The following is a 23702-nucleotide window of genomic DNA, read 5'->3' on the forward strand; positions in this document are numbered from 1 at the left end:
ATGATCCAACAAGAGGATAGCACAATCATTAATCTTTATGCACCATGCACAGATGCACCACAATTCATAAAACAACACCTACTTGACAATAAAACAGAAATAACCACCAACACTATCATAGTTGGGAACTTCAATACTCCACACTTGGCAATACATAGATCATCCAAACAGAAAATTAACAGGGATGTAAGAGAGCTCAACAACACCATACATCAATTAGATCTAATGGACATCTACAGAACATTCTAGCCAAACTCCACAGATCACACATTCTTCTCAGCAGCCCATCAAACCTTCTTAAAATAGATCATATATTGGGCCATAAAACCTCTCTCCATATATTTAGGAAGATCAACATAATTTCCTGCATGATAGCAGATCACAGTGCTGTATTGCTAGACATTAATGACAAAAGATGCATCAAGAACCCCACCAGCTCCTGGAAACTGAACAACACACTTTTAAACAATTAATGGGTAGTGGATAAAATAAAATAAAAATGAAACTTCAAAATTTCTAGAATTGAATGATGATGAAAACACATCATACCAAAACTTGTAGGACACAATGAAGGTGTTCCTCAGGGGTAAATTCATAACAAAGACAGAGAGATTCCAAATCAAGAAACTAACCATCCACCTAAAGGCATCGGAAAAACAAGAAGACTCCAACCCACAAAGCTCCAGATGGAAGGAAATAATTATGATCATAGCAGAAACTAATGAATTGGCAACTAAGAAAACAATTAAGAAAATTCATGAATCAAAGAGCTGGTTCTTTGAAAAAATATACAAGATTTATAAACCCCTGGCCAGTCTGAACAATCAAAAAAAGAGAGTCTTCAAATTAACCCTGAGAAATGAAAAAGAAGAGATCACCACAGACAAAGTGAAATTGGGAGTATCATCAGGATTTATTTCAAAAACCTCTACTCTATGAAACTGGGTAATATGGAGGAATTTGATGCATTCTTGGACAAGTACCATTTATCAAGTGTAACCACAGCAGATTAATCTCCTAAACAAACCTCTCCCACCCATTGGGATTAAAAAGTTAATCAAAACCCTCCCCCCAAAAGAGTCTATGTCCATATTTCTTCTCAGCTTAATTCTATCAAACCTTCATGGAAGAACTGAAACCACTTTTTCTCAAACTATGCCACATAATCAGAGAACAGGGAAAGCTCTCCAACTCCTTTTAAGAAGCTAATATCAATATAATACCAAAACCAGGCAGAGATGCCACACACAAAAAACTATAGGCTTATATCCATGATGAACTTAGACACAAATATCCTGAACCAAATACTTGCAAACCAATTCAACAATACAAACACAAGCATTTTCCAACTTGATCAAGTAGACTTCATCTCAGGAATGCAGGGTTGGTTTAACATATGGAAATCTGTTAATGTAATACACCGCATAAATAAGCTTAAACACAAAAACCACATGATCATTTTGATAGAAGATGAAAAGGACTTTGACAAAATTCAACATCACTTCATGATCAAAACATTGGAGAGAATGAACATGGCTGGTTTATATCTCAACATAATAAAGGCTATATTTCAAGCCTCTAAAGCCCAAATAATACTTAATGGGGAGAGACTGAAGGAATTTCCATTGAGATCAAAGACAAGGCAGGGGTGTCCACCCTCACCTTTGCTCTTCAATGTAGTACTAGAAGTCATAGATCAAGTAAAAAGACAGAAGAAAGAAATAAAAGGAATATAAATTGGAAAGGAATAAGTTAAGTTAGCCCTATTTGCAGATGACATGATTGTACATATAAATGACCTGAGAACCTCCATCTTAAAACACTTAAAAGTGATTAACTCCTTCAACGATGTATCGGGATACAAAATCAATGTACAAAAATCAGTAGCCTTTCTATAAGTAAAAGGAAAATACAGAAAAATTAGCGACATTATCCCATTTTTAATAGCAACAACATCAAAAATACCTTGGAATTACATTAACCAAGGATGTCAAATATCTATGCAATGAAAACATAAAAATACTAAAGAAAGAAATTTAGGAGGACTTGAGAAAATTGAAAGAACTCCCATGCTCCTGGATAGGCAGAATTAACATTTTGAAAATGGCAATCTTACCAATAGCAATATACAGATTTAATACAATGCCAATAAAATCCCAATATTTTTCTTCACAGAGAAAGAAAAAAAATGATCTCAAAATTCACATGGCAAGAGGCAGAAGGCCTTGGATATCCAAGCACATCCTCAGCAAAAGAAACAACTCTGGGAAATTATCATACCTGATATAAAGCTATATAACAAAGACATAATAACAAAAAACCAACATGGTACAAGCATAAAAACAGGATTATAGACCAATGGAACAGTATCAAGGACCTGGACATTGAGTCAAGTTACTACAGCTACTTGATATTCGTTAAAGGTCCTAATACTGTAGACTGGTAAAAAGATAATATCTTCAACAAATGGTGCTGAACAAACTGGATAACCATACTCAGGAAAAATGAAACTTGATCAATATATGTCACAATGCCCAAAAATCAAGTCCAAATGTATCAAAGACCTGAATATATGGCTGGAAACTGCTACTATTGGAAGAAAAATTAGAAGGAACTTTCCATGATATAGGAATGGGAAAATACTTCCTGAACAAAATCCCAGCATCACAGAAAATTAAGCAATCACTCAACCACTGGGATTTTATGAAGCTGAAAAGTTTTTTTTTTTTTTTTTTTTTTTTCACAGACAAACATACACTAAGCAGAGCCAATAGATTACATGGAGAATGGGAGAAAATTTTTGCTGTCTTTAACTGGCAGAGGCCTAATTTCTAGCATCTACAAAGAACTCAAAAACCTAAACAATAAAAAGCCAAACAACCCTCTCATAAAATGGAGCAGAGAACTAAATCAGGAATTCTCAGAGGAAGAAGTGCAAATGGCAAACACACACTTAAGAAAATGTTCAAAATTCCTAATCATCAGGGAAATGCAAATTAAAACAACTATGAGATTCTACCTTACTGTAGTAAGGATAGCAAATGTTAAAAAAAAACAAATGAAAACCAATGCTGGCAAGGAGATGGAGAAACAGGAACCCTCATTCACTTTTGGTGGGAATGTAAGATGGTAGAAACATTATGGAAAGCATTATGGTGGCACCTAATAAGGTTGACTATTGAGCTACCATCAGTCCTGTGATTCCCTTACTGGGCATTTACCCAAAAACTCTGTGCCTCAGTTCAGACAGATTTTCTCAACCATGGTTATGGTTATAGCTGCTCAATTCATAATAGCTAAGAACTGGAATCAACCCAGTTGTCCATCATTAGACAAATGGATAACTAAGATGTATATCTACATGATGGAATTCTACACAGCAGTAAGAAAAAATGACGCAATAAAACTTGAAGGAAAATGGTCGAACTTGGAATATATCTTTCTCATCGAACTCACGCAATCACAGAAAGACAGTAGTCACATGGCCTCACTCATCTGTGGTCCCTAACTTGAATCTGCCTGAGATGCTGACATACCTAACAGGCATCTCGAGGACTGGACAATGGGAAGGGTGGGGTGGGATAGGAAAGTAAGGGGTGGGCACAAAACTCGACCCAAATGGAAATGGTACCATAAAATGATATATCATGAAATACAGACTAAAAGGTTGAATCTCCATCAGATCCTTAGAGGGAACATGTAAACCAAAGGGCCATGGAGTAGGTATGATGAAAACTAACTAATCTTCTGAATTTTTTCTCTCCCTCTCTTCCTCTTTTTACTCATTCTCTTTTATATTCCCTATTTTTCTTCCTTCTTTTCCCTTTGTGCTAGCCTGTAATTCCCAATACCAGGATGTGGTTCACATTCACAATGAGCTGTTGAGCAGAGAGATCTACAAGGTTTTCCAATAGAGACAGGTTTCTGTCAGAGCACTTGATTACCTACCAAAGGTTAATGGTAAGACCCCACTTCTGAACACACCATGTGTCGTTGTTATGGAACATGGAGAGACATAGCTAGAATCTGGAAGAAAGTCAGTCGCCAGACAGTTATCTTGTGTATTACCAGAAGGTGCTACATGAGTGGTTGGGGAAAACAGCCAACATCTCTCCAAGCAACTCATAGTCTAAACTACTCAAGAGAAAACAACCTGGTGTGATGCTCCCACAATTGTAATAGTGGCACACAGCCATGGTGGGTAACTAACTGCTCTTTAGTTGGCTAACAGATCTGCTGAGTGGAATGGAACCCATAGCTGGATCTGGGAAAAAAAGCCCAAACCATATAAAAAAAAAAAAATGAGCCTGCTCTCCATTATCATGTTCCCACCAATATTGGGCTATCAAAGGACCCACACCTACTAAATTCCCTCTAAAATAACAATTTTTATCCCATTTATCTAGTGCCAACTTCATTATCCATTGGAGAATCTGCTTCTTTTACAGGTGGATACAAAACCTGAGGAGAGATTCAGCCCATCGCACCTCACCACAGCTCCAGCTGAAACCACAGAGTAATTGGGGACATGAGCAAGAGGGCTGTTTTCTTGGTGAACCTGGTAGCAGCACAAGGGGGAAGGAGACAGACACAGAGAACACTCAACTCCTTCCAAACCAGATATCCAGAGACACAGAGGCTCCCAAGTCCTCACCCCTGAAGGGGACCTAAAATGAATCCAATATAGCTCAAGGAAATTCACAGAAGAATGGGCGGAAAGATTGTTAGAGCCACAAGTTGGAACATTATGCACAGAGACATTGCTTCTTCCCCATAACTAATGGCTGCTCCAATGCACGACACACAATCCCCAACAACCCCCAACAACGAGGGCCCCTTCAGAGGGAGCTGGACAGTGAGGAGGCTTTCGATGGTACCAATATGACTGTTTACACACTGAGTATGTACATAACTAATAAAGAAGAAAAAAAACACAGAGTAAGCAATGTGGGGACTGAAACATACACATAAGCTTATAAAGCCAAAATACCTGAAGGTGTGTGTTACACTACACCCTTAATCCTGTCAGCTGGGAGTTTGAGATTTCCGTTCTGAAATGGGTTCCAAGTCAGCCTGGGTCTGAATCAGACCCTGCCCCCAGTAATGACAGAAGAAAACGATAATGGCCCTATGAATCTCAAAGCATCGGAGGCCACAATAGTCATCCCCCAAATACAGCTTAATTGAGTACGGTAAAGCCAACCAAGAATATGTAACCCATAACCTGCCCTGACACCAAAACAGAGATTAGCACTTCCTGTGTAGGCCTACGTACCTGCTTTTCTGTCATTTGGCCTCATTACCTTTTGAAGTGGCTTCAAATCTCACCATTCTGAGTGTTTACCTGGGTCCCTCTGTGTTGTGCTGTGAATCTGGTGGTCTGATCAGCTTGGCTGGAAGCCCTGCTTCAGGGAGCTGAATGAGTTCTCCAGTAGGTTCTGGTGCTGGCCCTTGGGGGATGGAAGAGGGCAGAAAGCCTGGAGGTGTACTGGAACTACTCAGCAGGTCCTGCCTGTGTCCCCTTCAGTAGCTCCTCAGCTAATCTCTCCAGTCTCCTCTTCAGGTTTCTTGACTTTGCAAGGAGGCTGATGAGGTTGGAAAATCCTCTCAGTTGGTCTCTGCTCCTGCAGCTGGGCGCCAGGAGGGCTCGCATGTTGGTGTGGATCCGTGAGGATCGGGTCTGTACCCACAATGCCTGAGAGAGATTCTGTCCACCTTTCTCCTTTCTGATAGGTCTTAGTCTCTCCTGCTTCTCCACTGTGACCTATAAAACCCTATATATCTTCACATTTTCAGCCAAAGACTGTACTTTGCTGTTTTTTTTTTTTTTTTTTTCTTAAATCCCAACCTAGGCTGGATTGGTGTGACCCCTATGCAGACATTTTACCTGGAAGAATGGAAGCCACATTTTTATTTTAACGTTTTCGAGTATTATGCTCTACTGATAGACATGGCCTGGCACCCTTTCATTTCAAATTTTAAAAGAATTGGAAAACTCTGGATTCAAGTGAGAGATCCTTTCACAATATGTAAAATAGAAAACAATCATCAAAGACACCTGATGTCAATATCTGTCTTCCACATACACGAGCATAAACACATCTATGTCTATCTCCACATACATACATACATGCATACATGCATACATCAACACACACACACACACAAACAGAAACTTACAAAACTATAATAGAAGAGAAAAACGAGCTGAGTATGAGAATTTGTCACTTTCTCTTTGAGCTCTGTAAAAAGGATGTGAGCAGGGCTGGAGAGATGGCTTAGCGGCTAAGCGCTTGCCTGTGAAGCCTAAGGACCCCGGTTCAAGCCTTAATTCCCCAGGACCCACGTTAGCCAGAAGCACAAGGGGGCGCACGCGTCTGGAGTTTGTTTGCAGTGGCGGGAAGCCCTGGCATGCCCATTCTCTCTCTCTCTCTCTCTCTCTCTCTCTCTCTCTCTCTTTCTCTCTCTTTCTCTCTGCCTCTTTCTCTGTCTGTCACTCTCAAATAAATAAATAAAAATAAACCAAGAAATAAAAAGGATGTGAGCATTTAAGCTTCATGCCCATGCTTCCACATCTTCTGCAGCACGATGTAATTCCCCTCCCCCCCAAATTGTAAGCGAAAATAAACACTATCACATTTATGTTGCTTCCTATCATGCATTTTGTTAAAGCAATAAAGAAAATTATTAATAGATTATTTAGTACAAATAATTCTTTTGTAAAATGCTTAGACTTTACTAGTATACATAATGCAAAGAGAAGTAGTTTATGCTTTCTACCCTTGCTTTTATTACTGGAGTGTTTATGCATATGTGTCTTTATATCTAGGCCCAACTGTGCCATGGTGCACAAGGGGAGGTCAGAGGTCAAACTTGAGTGTCCTGTCTTTACAACTTTTTTTTTTTTTCCCTAGTGACAAATTTCTTTTATTAAAAAAAGTGTGTACATTTGTTTATCTTTTGTGTGTGCTTAAAATATTTTATTAAATTTAATGTTAGGGAAATTTCTATACATGTACCTAATTTAATTTATTTTAATTATAATTATATTTTATTGCCTTCTTTTGAAACCCTTCCCCCACCCATCGACTAAACCTCTCTTCAAACTAGTCTATCTTCTATTTTGATGCTTTTTATTTCCTCATGAGAGTATTACCCACTAAATTTACTTATGTTTATCTGCACGAGCAGGGTCCGGGGATTATTTACAAGAGCACATGCAAATCACTTTGACACACCACTCAAAAAATTTTATCCTATTCTCCAGAAACCATGAGGACCTAACATCTCATGGAGGAATGACAGCTTCCTGCTTTGGTTCTTCTTAGCTGTGACAGTATCTCAAAACGTATTTTGTTTTGTTTTGTTTTTCAAGGTAGGGTCTCACTCTCGCACAGGCTGACCTGGAATTCACTATGTAGTCTCAGGGGATCCTTGGAGTCACTCACAATAGTCCTTATGCCTCTTCTTTCTGAGTGCTGGGGTTAAAGGCTCTCCTCTATTATCCCTGCGTCAATGTTGATGTGCTTAAAATTACGTGGTCTAGGTGCAGCTTGTGACAATCACTGTGAGGTCATAAATGTAATGTCCATATCATGCCTGAATGACTGTTCAACCACACTACATTCTTTGGCTCTTACATTGTTTCAGTCCCCTCTTCCACATTGTTTCCTCTGCTATGCAGCCTCTACTTTGTTTTTGAGACAGGGTCATGTGACAGTCTAACAGGACCAACAGCCTCTAAATTCTCCTGGTTTTGCCTCCTATTGCAGTGGGGGCACTGGGACTATAGTCATTTGTAGAGAGGAAGGCTTACAATCAGGTGCCTTTAAACACTAAGCTATCTCCCCAGTCCACTCAGTAAATTTTAAAATTGTTTTTGAATTTTCTTATCTCATTGTCTAAGAACTTACAATCAAGTTACTTTTTTTCCCACAATTAAAATGTATTTTAAATTCCATGTCTTCAGAAAATAATCCTCACTCTTATGTATTTTCATATATTCCTTTGATAATTCTTATTTTTAATTGCTTATATTATTTTTTGTTTGATGTATTTTAGATATATAGAACTTAAAATTACATGAACCTTTTTATTTTCAAAGTCAAACAAAAAATTTCTGTTTTATACAGTTTTACTAAATCCATATCTATTGAAATATAAAGTGTGAACAATTTATTTTACTTATATAAGCCACATTTGAGACTGTAGTCCTGGACTCTTCATGTATTTATTCAGCAACTAAGCCAATGTTCTTTATCATAACAACCAGAAAAGATAAGATTAGATTCCAAAACACATTTATTTGAAAATTAGAAAACTGCTGAATTAAACAAGACTTTAGGGGCCAAGATTCCCAAATGAGAGAAGGCTGCAGCTGATTCCATCCAAGAGTTATTTGCCATTTTTTGGCACAAATCATATCTGAGGGACAGGACTGATCATTTCAGTTAAAAGGAAAGAAGCCAACATGGTTTTTGGCAATTTCACAAGGCTAAAAGAGAGAAAGAATATAATTTATGGATGCCAAATCAGCCAGTAACAGGAGAAAGCCAAATTCTGGTGAGAAAGGAAGTATAGGAAATCCATCAAAGAAATTTTCAATTTCCCCTTGGGACAATGGCTGAAGCCTTGCATTATAAAGACCAGGATAATAAGAGCTGCGGCAGAAATCTACAGAAGGGCTGAAAAAGTTTCTTACAGTCTCATAATGGTAAAAACAAAAAAATAATATAGGACTTGATAAGTACTTGAGGTCTTCGTGAACTTCTGAAGATTTCATATGGGATCTTTAAAGGACTACAGCTTGGTGCATCATACAACAAAGATTGACATAGACCCATTCAGATCATGAACCTCCACCCAACAGCCCTGTGTCTGACTACATCCCTGTGAGATAAACTATCTTTGGAAAAGATAGATACTTTCTGGACATGGACATAATCCAGAGACTCATGATAGCAATGGCCAATAAAATGGACTATAGAATTAGTCTCAGTAGAAAACTAGAATCTATAATAAAATTGAAAAAATAATAAAGAAAAAAAAAGAAAGAAAGTTCAGTGGGCTGGAGAGATGGCTTAGTGGTTATGGCATTTTGCCTGCAAAGCCAAAGGATCCTTGTTTGATTCTCCAGGACCCACATAAGCCAGATGAACAAGGTGGCACATGCATCTGGAGTTCATGTGCAGTGGCTGGAGACCCTGGCATGCCCATTCTCTCTTTGCCTCCCTCCCTCTCTCTCTCTCCCTCTTTCTTTCTCTCCCAAATTAATAAGTAAAATGTATTTTTTAAAAAAGAAAGTTCAGAGCAGAACATGGCAATAACCCCAATATCTAATAACCTCAGTATTATCATGGGAAATAAACCAGTCAAGTGAGACACATAATAAAACATACCTCACCTGGACTATTCAAATGTTTGTAGTACATAGAAAAAACAAACATTATGCCAGGTGTGGTGGTGTGCACCTTTAATCCCAGCACTCAGAAAAAACAGACATAAGGACTACTGTAAGTGACTCCAAGAAGCCCCTGAGATTACATAGTAAATTCTAGGGCAGCCTGAGCCTACCTTGAAAAAACAAAACAAAACGAAAAAGTTGTTGAGATACTGTCACAGCTAAGAAGAACCAAGGGAGAAAGGCATTATAGACTGGATGCATAATACACAAAACTTTAATTAAATATAAGACTAACACAACAAAATATGAGGATTAAAATGTATCAATATTTATTTTGTAACAGTGATCAGGAAGTAAGTGTAGTTTTGTTTTGTGAGTCTATGTTTCCCTGTTTCCACTAAGCAGTTCTTATTATAGAAAACTCTCATTTTTTCCCCATCTTAAGTTGTGAGAGAAAAAGATACTTCCATCATCTTTGTTGGCAGAGTGGTGATAAACCCATTATCAGAGTTCAGGAAGAGAGAACAGGTGCTTTTCTTGGAACTGTCTAAAACGTTTTCGGGAGAAAAAAAATGTAGAGGATAATTTATGGAATCAGAAAACTGGCTTTATAAAACATTTTGTTTTAAGAACCTGCAGCCATCCTTTTCAGGTTACAAGTAATTGCATCTGATCTATGTAGATCATAATGAAGTGAAAGAGGGGATCAATACAGAGCGACAGTCCAAAAATAAAAATGAGATAGTTCAGTATTTCAAGCAAAGGTCCAGTGAACAAAGTCCAGGGCAAGCTGGAACCTACATGGAAGGTAGAACCAAAAGAAAAGGAGGTACTTGCTATGGTTTAGATATTCTTTAATTTTGTACAGTAGTTTTTGTATTGGCATCTGAGTGTTTAGTTTGTGGCGAGGTGGGACCTTTTGTTGATAGACCTAGCAGGCAATTCAGTGCCAGGGAGTGCAATGCCCTTTAAAGGGTTTAATGTGGCACTTGAAGGAACTTTGAATTACTTTTCATGAGACCATTATTATAAAAAGAGAAAATCTGCCTCCCCTCCCACCTTATTTCCTGTCTTATGTTGGAATTTCTTCACACATATTCCATGATTACTGCTATCTACCATGGGGTCCTCACTAGCCAAGCTGAAACTGGTACCATACACTCAGACCTCGATAAACGTGAGGTAGCTGTATCTATTTGTATAATAAATCTCTGAGAGTGGAGTGTTTCAGTACTGCAACTGCAACTGGCCTAATGCAGAGCTCATGAAGTGCACAGGGGAAGCTGACCTGTGGGGGCAGAGCTACAAACATCATCATCATAGACCAAGTTTATAGCTACAGTGGAAAGTGACAGTTCCTGTGGTAATATTAAGATAAAGTTATCTATTGATATTGTTTAATAGAGAATTCAATCAGATTTTAAAATTTGTTATCTTTATAAGTTTCTGAATGGAAAGCTACATATAAAATGCACATAAACATTGTCACCATTATGAACTAACTATTCAGCTAATAAATAACTTTTCAACAAGATATAAGAAAACTAAGGGACACTGTAACTGTGCCATCACAGTGCTTTCAGATAATAAATGCAGAACACAAAATACAAGTTTTATAAGTAAATATGAAATAAATGCATTCCAATAACAGTAAATTCAAGATAATTCATCTCTGGTTAATAGTCACTAATATAATTGCAGGTGATCTCTTTAAGCAAAAGGAAAATGATACCAGATATATGCAAAAGTATGCATAAGGGAGATATGGGGAAAGAATATAAAACTAGTTCATGAGAACAGAAGCCTAGAACTTAGAGTATAGCATATTAAAGTGGATAAAGGATCAATTTGGAAGAGACTGGAAATAGAATTCAAGTGAACATATAGTAATGGGATTAGAGGTGGAAGATGTTTAAGAGTTCTTTAGTGATATGTGCCTAGTGTTTATTGATTACTAAATCTGGTATGTAGAGTAATCATGATACAGTGTTTGGTCTGGAGATTGTTTGTTTTGTTTTTTGAGGTAGGGTTTATCTCTAACCCAGGCTGCCCTGGAATTCACCATGTAATCTCAGGATGGCTTGAAATTCACAGCGATGCTTCGACTTCTGCCTTCCAAGTGCTGGGATTAAAGGTGTGTACCAATGAGCCAGGTTTGGACACAGAGATTGTGAAAGTCTCAAAAATAAATAAATAAGTAAATAAACCTTTCATATACTTCTTCTCTGCTACTAAAAGTGATGTCCCACTGCCAATTTTATGTTTTTGTTTTGTTTTGTTTTTTGCTTGGACTTCTATCAGCTTATAAAACTAGGCAAAGTTGTCATAGACTTTGTCAAAATTTTTAGAACTACCTTCACCATTTTCGATGTAGGAATAAAGATCTATTTCACGTTTAGGAACAAAGAGACTAGAAAAGTCAGTGCAAAATTTGAAAACAAAAATGCAAATTGTTTATGGATTATAAAAGAATGACTACTTGGTCACTCAACATGAAACAGGGAAAATAGAAATACTTTTGAAAATTCTCAAATGCATTAGATAAGCATATAGTTTTGCATAATTCCAAGAATAAGGATATCAACAATATTGCACTTATTAACGTGAAAAGGGAATCAAGCTAGGCTTGGTGGCACAAGCTTTTAATCCCAGAATTTAGGAGGCAGAGATAGGAGGATCACTTTGAGTTTGAGATTACCTTGAGACTACATAGTGAATTCCAGGTAAGCCTGGGCTAGAGCAAGACCCGACCTCAAAATAAATAAATTAATTAAAACATTTAAAAAATCCCTTAGAAAAAGTGAATCGAGAGTGGCATAGAGCCTAGTCCTTAAGGAAAAGAATAACAGCATCTACCTCTTTAAATCTGCCACACTACTTGACTTCCTTCTGCAATTTTTCTTTTCAGTTTTCCCCAGAATATTGTTGACCAGTGATGGCCCCCACTTCACCCTATGTTCCTAATTTTCTCTGTAAATGTCTCCCACTATTTTTGGCTCTAAAACTGTAGTATGGACCCCTTGTAACCAACTGTCATAAGACAATGATGTAGTAAATTAGTTTCTAAAATTGAGATAAATACTGCACAGCACCTATACTGGGAATTCAGAAGGCAGAAAGCAACAAACTATCCTAATGTTAAACAATGATGGTAAGGGACCCACAGCCAGCATGAGGAACATCTTTTAAGGGCAGAAGACATAGGCTTCAAATCATTTTATTATTTTGATTATCGTCCATTTCATGATGGAGTTCGGTTCTACTCATTCCTTCCACACTAGAGGCATAGGAAGTGCTAAAAGCAGTAACAGTGGGGCTCACAGGAAATGACAGCTTCATTTTAGACTTTCGAAATTACTCTCTTAGGCAGGGAACTACTACCAAGTAATGAGTATGTTCCCAAATTTCTACAGTGAGGAGTTATATTCCTGTCGCTGTAGAGTTACATATGGAGAGTAAGCTATATAAAATCTGATTCCATTCTACTTCTGGCCCATTCTGAGATTCTTATGTTGAGGCTACAGTTCTCATTTCTTCTTATTCAAATTCAGTGTAATAACTCTTTAGCATAGCCTTAATTAAGATAGTTGTCTAGGAGCTGGAGAGATGACTTAGTGGTTATGGTATTTGCCCATGTATGTCAGTACCCATGTATGTCAGATGCATAAGGTAGCACATGCATCTGTAGTTTGTTTGCAGTGGCTAGAGGCCCTGATGTGCCCATTCTCTATCTGCCTCTTTCTCTCCAATCCTACACATAAATAAATAATAAATAAATAAATAAATATATTTTTAAATATTTTTGTTCATTTTTATTTATTTATTTGGGTGTGACAGAGAGAGAAAGAGACACGGGGTGGGGGGAGAATGGGCACTGCTAATAAACTCCAGATGTGTGCACCCCCTTGTGCCTCTGGCTAACATGGGTCCTGGGGAATCGAGCCTCGAACTGGGGTCCTTAGGCTTCACAGGCAAGTGCTTAACCGCTAAGCCATCTCTCCAACCCCTAAAATATATTTTTTAAAGATAGTTGTCCAAAAGCTAAAAATATTTTGTGGTTATGAATAAGAATACATCTCACCTGTCTTAAAAATTGAATAGATGGGCTGGAGAGATGGCTTAGCAGTTAAGTGCTGGCCTGTGATGCCTAAGGACCCCGGTTTGAGGCTCGGTTCCCCAGGTCCCACGTTAGCCAGATGCACAAGGGGGTGCACTTGTCTCGAGTTCGTTTGCAGTGGCTGGAAGCCCTGGCTCGCCCATTCTCTCTCTCTCCCTCTATCTGTCTTTCTCTCTGTGTCTGTCACTCTCAAATAAATAAATAAAAAATGAACAAAAAAAATTGAATAGATGCTGGATCACTCATCAGAAGATCAACATTCTGATTACTTCTGAAAGTAGCATTTATAGGTGCTTACTGGGTTTGGAGTAATTGTGTATGGAGAGACTAATGTGCTCTTCTCCTTGCTTAGGTTCACAAGCTTTCGAACTTCTCTACAGTGGTTTTGCATATAGACTGTAGTTTGTTGTTTTGTTCGCTTGTGATGGGCTCTTGTCATGTAGCCCAGGCTGGCCTCAACCTCACAATCCCCTGCCTTAGCTTCAGTGTCCCTTGAATGACACCATACCTGAGAGGGAATTATGTATCCAGTCAGGATAGAGGGCCCCAAAAGAGGGCTGCCCGTTTCCTACCCCAAAACCAGGCCCCAGACAGGCTTGATGATAAAGCCCACCACAATAATATTATCAATATATCCTTACCAGATGGGCAAGGTCTCTTTTCAGCTTTTGACCTTTCCAGAACTTCCAGGTCACTGATCTCATAGATCCCCCTCATCTGGTCCCTGCTGTGTTACTCTTGGGAAGGGTAACCTAACCCTAACCCTACCCATTTCTGCCTTCCACAGGGCAAGAGCTTTGTATTTTTGTCTCTCTTCCTCTCTAAATCTAATTTAATTTAATGTACAAGTCTTTTTTTTTTTAAATTCTTTTTCATGCCCCTCAGGTCTATGTTCAATTCCCACTTGGGCTCACAGACTACATGGGGGGATCCTGTCCCCCTTCCTCAGTTTGCTGACTTTCACTTATTCCCCTGATTTCCTAGAATAAATGAAATAGTTTATAAATTATTCTCAATCTGTTGATTCCAATTTATTGTTAAGCATAGGTATTAACTCAGAGTTTGGAGCTTAAGGACTTTTCCTGAACACCAAAAACCCTGTTACATATATTGTGTTACACACCTAGCTCCATAGTTTTATTTTTCTGAATATGATTTATTTATTTGAAAGAGACAGAGAGAGAGAGAGAGAGAGAATGGGGTATGCCAAGGTCTTAGGCCACTTCAAATGAACTCCAGATTCATTTTCCCCTTTGTACATCTGGCTTATGTTGGTACTGGGTAATCGAAACTGGGTTCTTAGGCCTTTCAGGCAAGGGCCTTAAGTGCGTTAACTGCCCATCACTCCATATGTTTTTATCAGAAGAAACAGCCACTTGTGTGTTAACAGGTACTACAAAAACTACTGAAAGCAATATTATCAGGTATAAAGTTTCATAGTTTATAAATACAACTTATTTGATCAGGATTTCATTGATAATTATTTATATATTACAAAGTTTATTATTGTATAATTAATCTGTTCTTTATATCCTTCACTTCATACATTCAGTTGTTTATGATTTCAGTACACAATCTATGGGAAATTCCAAGACACAGGTTCAAGTTTTCTATAACTATCGTTTCTTTATTTCTCAAATATTTCTTATTTTCAATTTTAATATGTTGCAAGTTGTGATGACATTTTATGAGTTCCTTCTTATAAAGGTTTATTATACCCTATATTTTGATGTGACTTGGTAAAATATACCATTGTAAACTTTGTACATTTGTTGGAAAACATGCTTAGTTTAAAATGACTTTTTATAGCCTTTGAAAATCAATGCCTATAGTATATTGTAATATGTGCATTTATTTAATTTTTCCTTGAGGCAGGGTCTCATAGCTTAAGCTGTTCTGGAAGTTGCTGCATAGACCATGCTGGGATCAAATTCACAGAAATGGCCCTGCCGGCAGCAACCCGAGCAGACATGGCAGGTGTGAGGAGCCGCCCCTGCTTTTAATACACCTTTAGTTTACTGGTTTGTGAGCCTTTAAAGTACATCAATTGTGATAGCAGATCATTGCTTTCAAACTTTCTATTTAACCATACACAACAAAGTATTTTCTTCTTACTTCATTTGATTGGATTTACTGTTTTATATGATTGTATCATAAGTGATGATCCCAGTCAATTAGACTACAAGTATTTAACTTTCCTAATCCTCAAAATATAATTCTGTTAATATACTTCAGTTACTAGTAGATGGTTATAACTATTGCTTTCTTTTTTTTTTTATTTCTGAGAATTGCTCTAATGGCTTTGTATATGCTATCCAAGCATTCACTCTGTCACTAAGCTCAACCCCAACCTCTATGATAATTGGTTTGTAAAGACATTTTACATGTCTATTTGATTTAAAGATATTGATAGCTGATTTGTATGTCACAATAACCTTTTTATCATATTTATTAGATAATGTTACAGTTAGTTGGACTTAATATTTAAAGTATTTTAACATTCTATTAAGTCATTTTGAACTATTTATAGATATTTCACCTTTAGGAATTTTGCTCAGAACTTGTAAGAGTGGTATATCGCATGAACTACAGTTTAATATGCTGAAGAATTTTGCTGTGTTCCTCAAACTGCAGCATTATGTGCATTGTTTGGGGTCTGTAATATATTAGAGATGATGCAACAGGCACATCTGCATTTTTCATTCTTGATCAGTAATGCTATTTTCAATAGCAACTGAGGAAACAACGATAAAATTCAAAACTGACAAAAATGTAATTGAGTTATTTTATATGAAGACTTTTATAAACGTGGTTTCTGCTTAATTTAATACACAAATGGAAATAAATAATATATATTGTTTTAGAATAGGATTAATATTTTGGGCTTTCTCTTTTATTTCCTATGCTGCTTTTCTTACTGTATCTCAGGAGCTGCCAGTTTTCCCTCCTCAGCCCTATTCTGCCCTGCATTTCTAACACAGTGAAAACAGAAACAGAGTCGAAGAGATAACCCATTTTTATTGTAGGAGATCAATTTACATAATGCCTCCTTTATCTTGTTTACCATATGTTTTGTACTTCAAAACATTCAGCAAAGTCTAAACTCAGTGTATACATTGTACAGGTGAGAAAAATGAATGCATGATAACTCATATGCTGTATTAATTAATAAATATAATTTTTAGAGATCTGTATCATGTGCTGTTATAAGTTTTGAAAGATAAAACCCAATGTACTCTGGTATGACAAAATCAGCAGAATGGTCCAGGAGTTATTCTAGTTTCCAGATTGTGTGTCACATACAAAGATGCTGCGATGGTCTCAGCTATTTCTCTAAGCATGCCAATTATTTCTGTCTTGTCTAGGCTGTGATTTGGTTGCATTCTCAGACTTTTCATTTATGGTGGTAGCAAGGTGGCTTGAAACCAATCAGTCTAGAATGCCCCAAGGTTAAATAGGAGAGGCAGAGAGTAGCGCTCAGTGGTCACAGAAACAGTACTGAGACTGGTTGTTTTGGGCTTGATCTTCTGTCCATCGTTTCACTTGCAAGTCTCTAAAGAAAGGAAGTGTTGCAATCCTCATTCCAAACAGACTGCCAGCTATGGCTTCACACCTGGAGAAGGGATAGTCAATTCTGCGTGAATTGCGTCACATAAATTAAGCGGGGAACTTGTTTCTATAGAAAGGATAATGTAAAGTCTGAAAGTAAAAGATTAAAAGAAAGTTAAGATCTCTTTGAAATCACAGGTGTGGTGAAGAGCACCTGTAATACCAGCTACCCAGGCATCTGAGCAGGAGTAAAAAAAAAAGTAAAATAACAAATATCTTGACGTTTATCTCAAAGGTAAAGGGTATCATGCAGAAGCTATGAGTCCAATCCTCAGAACCACAAAGAGGAATAAAGATAAAAAGTTAAAAAAGCTTTCTTTGGACAACAGTTATAATGAGGCATTAAATTTAATGAAAGTAACATAATTATCCATATTGAATTAGCACTGATACCATATGAAAATCATAGTTATTTAAGATCATAAAAATCACTACCATATATCACATTAAATATCTTAGTAGGGACTCTCTCCAGCTGTTTGTTCTCCATAATTAATTAATTCACTTTGAGCTTGATTGTGAACTGTGTGAATGGAAATCATGTTCATTAATTTCTTTTACTGAAGCTAGTACAAGGTAATCAAGAGTGTTTATGGAATTAAAGAAATGGCTCAAAAATGTATAAGTGGTCCTTCACTTGTGAATTCTCCCCAGTCCTCTTCATTCCTATTCTTATATAACGTCTCTATCTTGTTTTCATAGAGTCAAACTTCAAATCAACTACACCTAAAGCAAACTTGGCTTTGAAATCTTCTAGTCATATTCCATTTTACAAATTAAGAAAAACAAAAATAAATAAATAAGAGTAAGTTACAGATTCAAACTAAACAGCTGTATCAAGAGACAACAAGACTTCTCCATACAAGTATTCTATTTACTGTACTTTGAAAAAATGACTCCAAATGAGAGAAATTCACTTGGAAATTATGTTTCCATAAAATATTTTAACATTCAGAACTATCACTATTAAATCCATGATTTGTATGACAGGAGTAAGAAAAACACGAAATAAATATAGTGAATATAGTGTACCTTCAAAGGTTTGGTTCATAGGAAGGCAGCTGCTTCAGGTTTATGTGGGAAGTTGTGCAACAAAGCAAAGAAATTGGGGGTGTTCACCTTTTCAGTTCTCTCTGGAATTAAGAGAATGAGAATTGAAAAAAAGTGGACACAATATGCCATAGGCACTTGAAAAATATTTCACATATATGTATGTATATATGTATATACATATGTATATGTATATACATACATATATATATTCCATAGGCACTGGAAAAAAAATTATACACACACACACACACACACACACACACACACATATATATATATATTCGCATATTCATGTATTTACATAGGGAGATCTGGAGTTCAGGTGACTGCAGAATTGACCTAAATCAGGGAAGATAGTATGCATAGACAATACCATATGTGTAGACCTGTCTAAGGTATATGTTTTATAAATGCTCTGTGATATTGGGTAAGTGAAGTCTTCCTTCAGCTGAGGACAAATTTTCTTGTGGGGGTTAAGAGTTGGTTATCTGCTAGCATTCCCAGCTATTTGGAAAATGAGGAATTCATCTGGCAACTAGGTTGATAGTTGGGGGAGAAGATCTTAGCAATTTTTCTCATAACCTTCTGAAGTTACTGAGAAAAACCATAATTATTGCTGTAGCTGATAAACCATTCACATAGGAGTAACAATGGACAATTTCCACAAGTACCTCTTAACTGAGAATAAATGTACATGAAGCACAACTTTTTCTTTTCAAATTTTTATTAACAACTTCCATGATTATAAAAAAGTATCCCATGGTAATACCCTCCCTCCACCCCCCCACTTTCCCCTTTGAAACTCCATTTTCCATCATATCCCCTCCCCATCTCAATCAGTCTCTCTTTTATTTTAATGTCATGATCTTTTCCTTCTATTATGATGGTCTTGTGTAGGTAGTGTCAGGCACTGTGAGGTCATGGTTATCCAGGCCATTTTGTGTCTGGGGATAGCATGTTGTAAGGAGTCCTACCCTTCCTTTGGCTCTTATATTCTTTCCACTACCTCTTCCACAATGGACCATGAGTCTTGGAAGATTGATAGAGATATTACAGTACTGAGCACTCCAGTCACTTCTTTCTAGCACCATGATGCCTTCTGGCTCATTCCAAGGTCACTGCCGTCTGAAAAGAGAAGATTCTCTACCAAAAGTGAGAGTAGCATTAATTTAAGGGTATAAACATTAAGATAAGGGATGAAGCACAACATTTTATATCATTAAATGTCACATTTTATACATATTAACTACTTTATCATTGTTGCTAATAAATACCTGACCAGAATCAGCTTAGGAAAAAGTCTAATTTTTACATATGGATCCATCATGGTATGGGAAGCAGGACAGGATCTAGAGACCAGAGTCATTAAATTTCACCTCAACAAATGCAGAAGACAGAGACATGCATTCTGAATGCTCATCTATCACTCTTTTTTAAAATATTTTTAAATATTAAATTAAATTAATTAATTAATTTAGAGAGAGGAAATAAAAGAGAGAGGATGGGTGTGCCAGAGCCTCCAGCCACTGCAAGCAAACTCTAGACACATGTGCCACCTTGTGTATCTGGCTTATGTGGGTGCTGGGGAATTTGACCTGGGTCAATTCCTCACAGACATGAATAGAGATTCATTTCCCTAGTGTTTCTAAATCCCATCAAGTTGCCCACCTGAGATTAGCCATCAGTTAGGCTGCAGTGAATATATTTAAATTAACTGTGGAAAATAAATAAAAATTCATTTATCCTGATTTTTTGGATCTAATTGCAGAAGCATAAAGTTGTTTCTGATGCTATTTTTCTCATTTAGATAATTTAAACAGTCCTCTGCTTTTAATTTTCTGGTGTATGCTGTTGTAGACAAACTTTGCTTAATGTATTTTCTATGTGCTAACCAGCATAGCAAGGATGAAATGAAAATCTAAGAAAATATGGAAGGATACATTTCAGCTGAAATTATTCAAGTATTCCAGTAATCCAAAGCAAATAGAACAGAACTACACAAGGGATAATTTAAAGGTCAGTCTCTAGTACCATGTGCAGTTAAAACAGGCAAAGTATGTATAATGCCTTTGCACTTACTAAACTGCAACACTTTAAAGATGAGGCATGGACCAATTAGATCAGTCTGTAGTACATTATCATTAAGCCCAGTAATTTGTCTTTACTGCAGAGTGGATTAGTAAATCGTTCTTTACTGATTTCCCATCTATTCATGAAACGGACCAGATTAGTATTATTTTCCTACGGATTATGTTCAGTATGTTGTCCAAAGTATAATAAACCTAAATTCTGAATGAAATTATGCCAATAATTTATAAGGTTCTATCCATAGGGTACTTTTAAACCTGAAAATGTCTGTTATGGCTCTCCATTTTGAATTGAAAATATATTTTCAGCAGTTTTTCAATAGAGTATCATACCCCTTATCTAAGTAAAGTAGATATGAAACATATTTTACTCTCTTAACAGAAAAGAAAGGTATCTTTGTAAGAAAACTCTCACAAGAAGTTTCAATATTTCAGTTGTAATTCAACAACTGACCTGAAAAATGTATTATTTCCTTTAAGGTTAAATGTCGTACTCAATGTCTTAAGGTTATATGAATAGGTATACTTTTAAAGGATAAATAGAAACTGCATTTTGCATAAAATTTCCTGACAATTAATTTGTTGTGAACATCATCTTAGCAAGGAGATTCTGGAGGGATCATAAAGCCCTGATCCTAAAAGGTTAGAACTGGGGTCAGACTTTTTCCTTTGCCCAGAGGAGGAAGAGTCATTTGATCTCAGCAAGAATTCGACACACAGACATTTAGGAGCCCTTTAATACAGTTAGAGAGGACATCCAAGAGAAAGGAACCTGGGTAACCGAACGTCTAGTCTGAGTGTCCTTGAAACATGTCAGATGATTTTTTTCAAGAAGAGAAAAATTACTTCTCTTGATTCCTTCAATAGACCCCCAAGTGCACAGTAAATTCTGGTCTTACCACCCTCGAGTTCCTATCTTGACCACAAATTCTTTCAAATTAACTTGAATGTTGCTTCATGTTGATTACTATGTCCTTGAACATATTTCCACTGCTGAAGGAAAAGATAGAGGCAAATTAAACTATGAGTTGTCTTGCAACATCTCTTCGTTTTAATATTAAATCATGTGAAATTGGTAAGGATGCCTGTTCAGAGAACACTGGCAACAGGGGAATGGATGGGTTCAAGAAAAACAACTCAGAACTTTTGCTAATTAGGAATCAATGGGCCTGGAATACAGTGTTTGAGGAGGAGACATGGGTGGAAGACCACATAGGAGTTCCTCCAGGCAGGAGTCCATCCACCCTGAGTACACGCTGAGACCTTATTTAACTCATACACGTATGATGTGATATCATAGGAAGACACTGAATAGGTGTGAAGTGTCTGTAAATTGACAATCGATTTTAGACTTACTTAGTTTTTGTAAACTATTTTATTTAAACAATTATTAAACTTATTTAAAATTGACAGAAGTTTGCACATGATGAAGTTTCTGTCCATTCTCCAACTAGATTTTCCCCCAATGTTAAAACTGCATAGCCATGGTGTGTTTAGCTGCGTGACACAACTAACATTTGTAAACTATGAGGCATGTACTTTAGTTGAGTTTTCCAATTTTGATGATTTATTCTCTATCACCTGGAATGTGTCAAGTAGTAATGAAACTGGTAAGCCACCTTAATTTTTATTCATCCATAAAATTTAAGTATAAAACAATAATTTTAGAAAACTTAGTAAATGCTATCACTCCATAGGATCAAAACTGAAAACTATTCTAGAGAATTCAGGTAGTTTTACCCTCCTGCTGCTTATTTTAGTTATTCCTCTTCTTCCTTCATCTTCTTCCTCGTTCATTCTCCTTCTCCTCTATCCCCTTCTCTTTCTCTCTCTCTCCTGTTATCATTTCTTATGCCCCCCTCTGATGACTTCTTGCTTTTTTGATTGTGTGAAATAAAAATAGATGGCCTTAATTTCAAAATTAAATAAATATTGATACTTATCAGCCTCGTGTAACCTACACCTTCATTGGACTGTAGAACACATATATCAAACCAGAAAATTTGCCTATGCCTTTCTTTACCACTGCTTACAACCGTCAACCCCGTTGTTTTGTCTTTATGTTAACTCTCTCTGTTCTTTCACTGCAGAGAATGCTACTATATCTTATATACATTGTTTATTTTGTATCTCTTGCTCATCCTCCTTTTTAAAATTTCTGTTCATGTGGTTCCATGTATTAGCAGTTTACTTATTAATATATTATATTTTATAGGAGAAATAGCCCATTATTTGTTCATTCCTTTTAGTGAGTATTATTTTTGTTTTATTTAACTCTAATAAAGCCACATTTCTCTGCTCACAAGTTTAGTTCACTTGATTAAGTAACTGAAAGTTGGAATTGCTGTGTAATAGAGTAAATATATGTTTACCTTTATTAAAGGATAGCATACTACTTTCTGTCTTTTTCTTTTCTTTTCTTTCTTTCTTTCTTTCTTTCTTTCTTTCTTTCTTTCTTTCTTTCTTTCTTTCTTTCTTTCTTTCTTGAGGTAGGGTGTCACTGTAGCTCAGGCTAAAATGGAAATCACTCTGTAACCCCAGGCTGGCCTTCAATTCATAATGATCATCCTTCTAGTATCTCCCCTGTTCTGGGTTTCAAGGCATGTGAAAGTGGTTGAAATTTTTATATTTTTTCCAGTTTATGGGAGTCCAAATAGCTTTATATCATTGCCACCATTTAGTGTCACTCTCTCTGTCCTTCAGTATGTTTCAGACAATACCTAATTGTATTAGAGATTTCACTCATGATCAATAGTAATGGTCAGCATCATTGTGTGTATTTTGTCTTTATTCAAGTTTCTTTTGCAACATGCACTCATATTTTTACAATTACTTATTTCCTTGGCTATATGCAGTATCTCATTCATTTCATATAAGGCCATTTGTTTTAATATATGGTATATAATTTCTTTATATATTTGGATTTTATTAATGAAGGTATATATATATATATATATATATATATATATATATATATATATATATATATATAATTTGTTAGATAGAGATTTTAACTAATATTTAAGCTTAGAATTAATCAAAGGGATCCTGGGAGAAGATAATATTTATAATTATGTATAGATAGATATAGGTATATATCTATATCTACCTGTCTAGATAGATCACTGTGGGAGTTCACTTCTCTAGACAGAGTCACTCTGATTGTTTTAAATATGACTTCTTCCATTAAACTTTTATTTGTTATTGATTTATCTATTTTTTAAACTTTTTATTGCCAAGTTCCATAAATATAGACAATATAGTATAATCATAATCTCCTTCAACCATCCCCCTTCTAATTTTCCCTATACTTAATTGTGACACTATAATTTATTACATTTTCTTAAGATTTAGATTTTAACTACACAAGATTAAAAAACTTTAGATTCTAATAGAATCTTTAGTGTTTTAGTTTTGTGTGAAGATCTATAAT

This window comes from Jaculus jaculus, chromosome 9 (genome assembly GCF_020740685.1).
Source record: "Jaculus jaculus isolate mJacJac1 chromosome 9, mJacJac1.mat.Y.cur, whole genome shotgun sequence".
NCBI classification, from domain to species: domain Eukaryota; kingdom Metazoa; phylum Chordata; class Mammalia; order Rodentia; family Dipodidae; genus Jaculus; species Jaculus jaculus.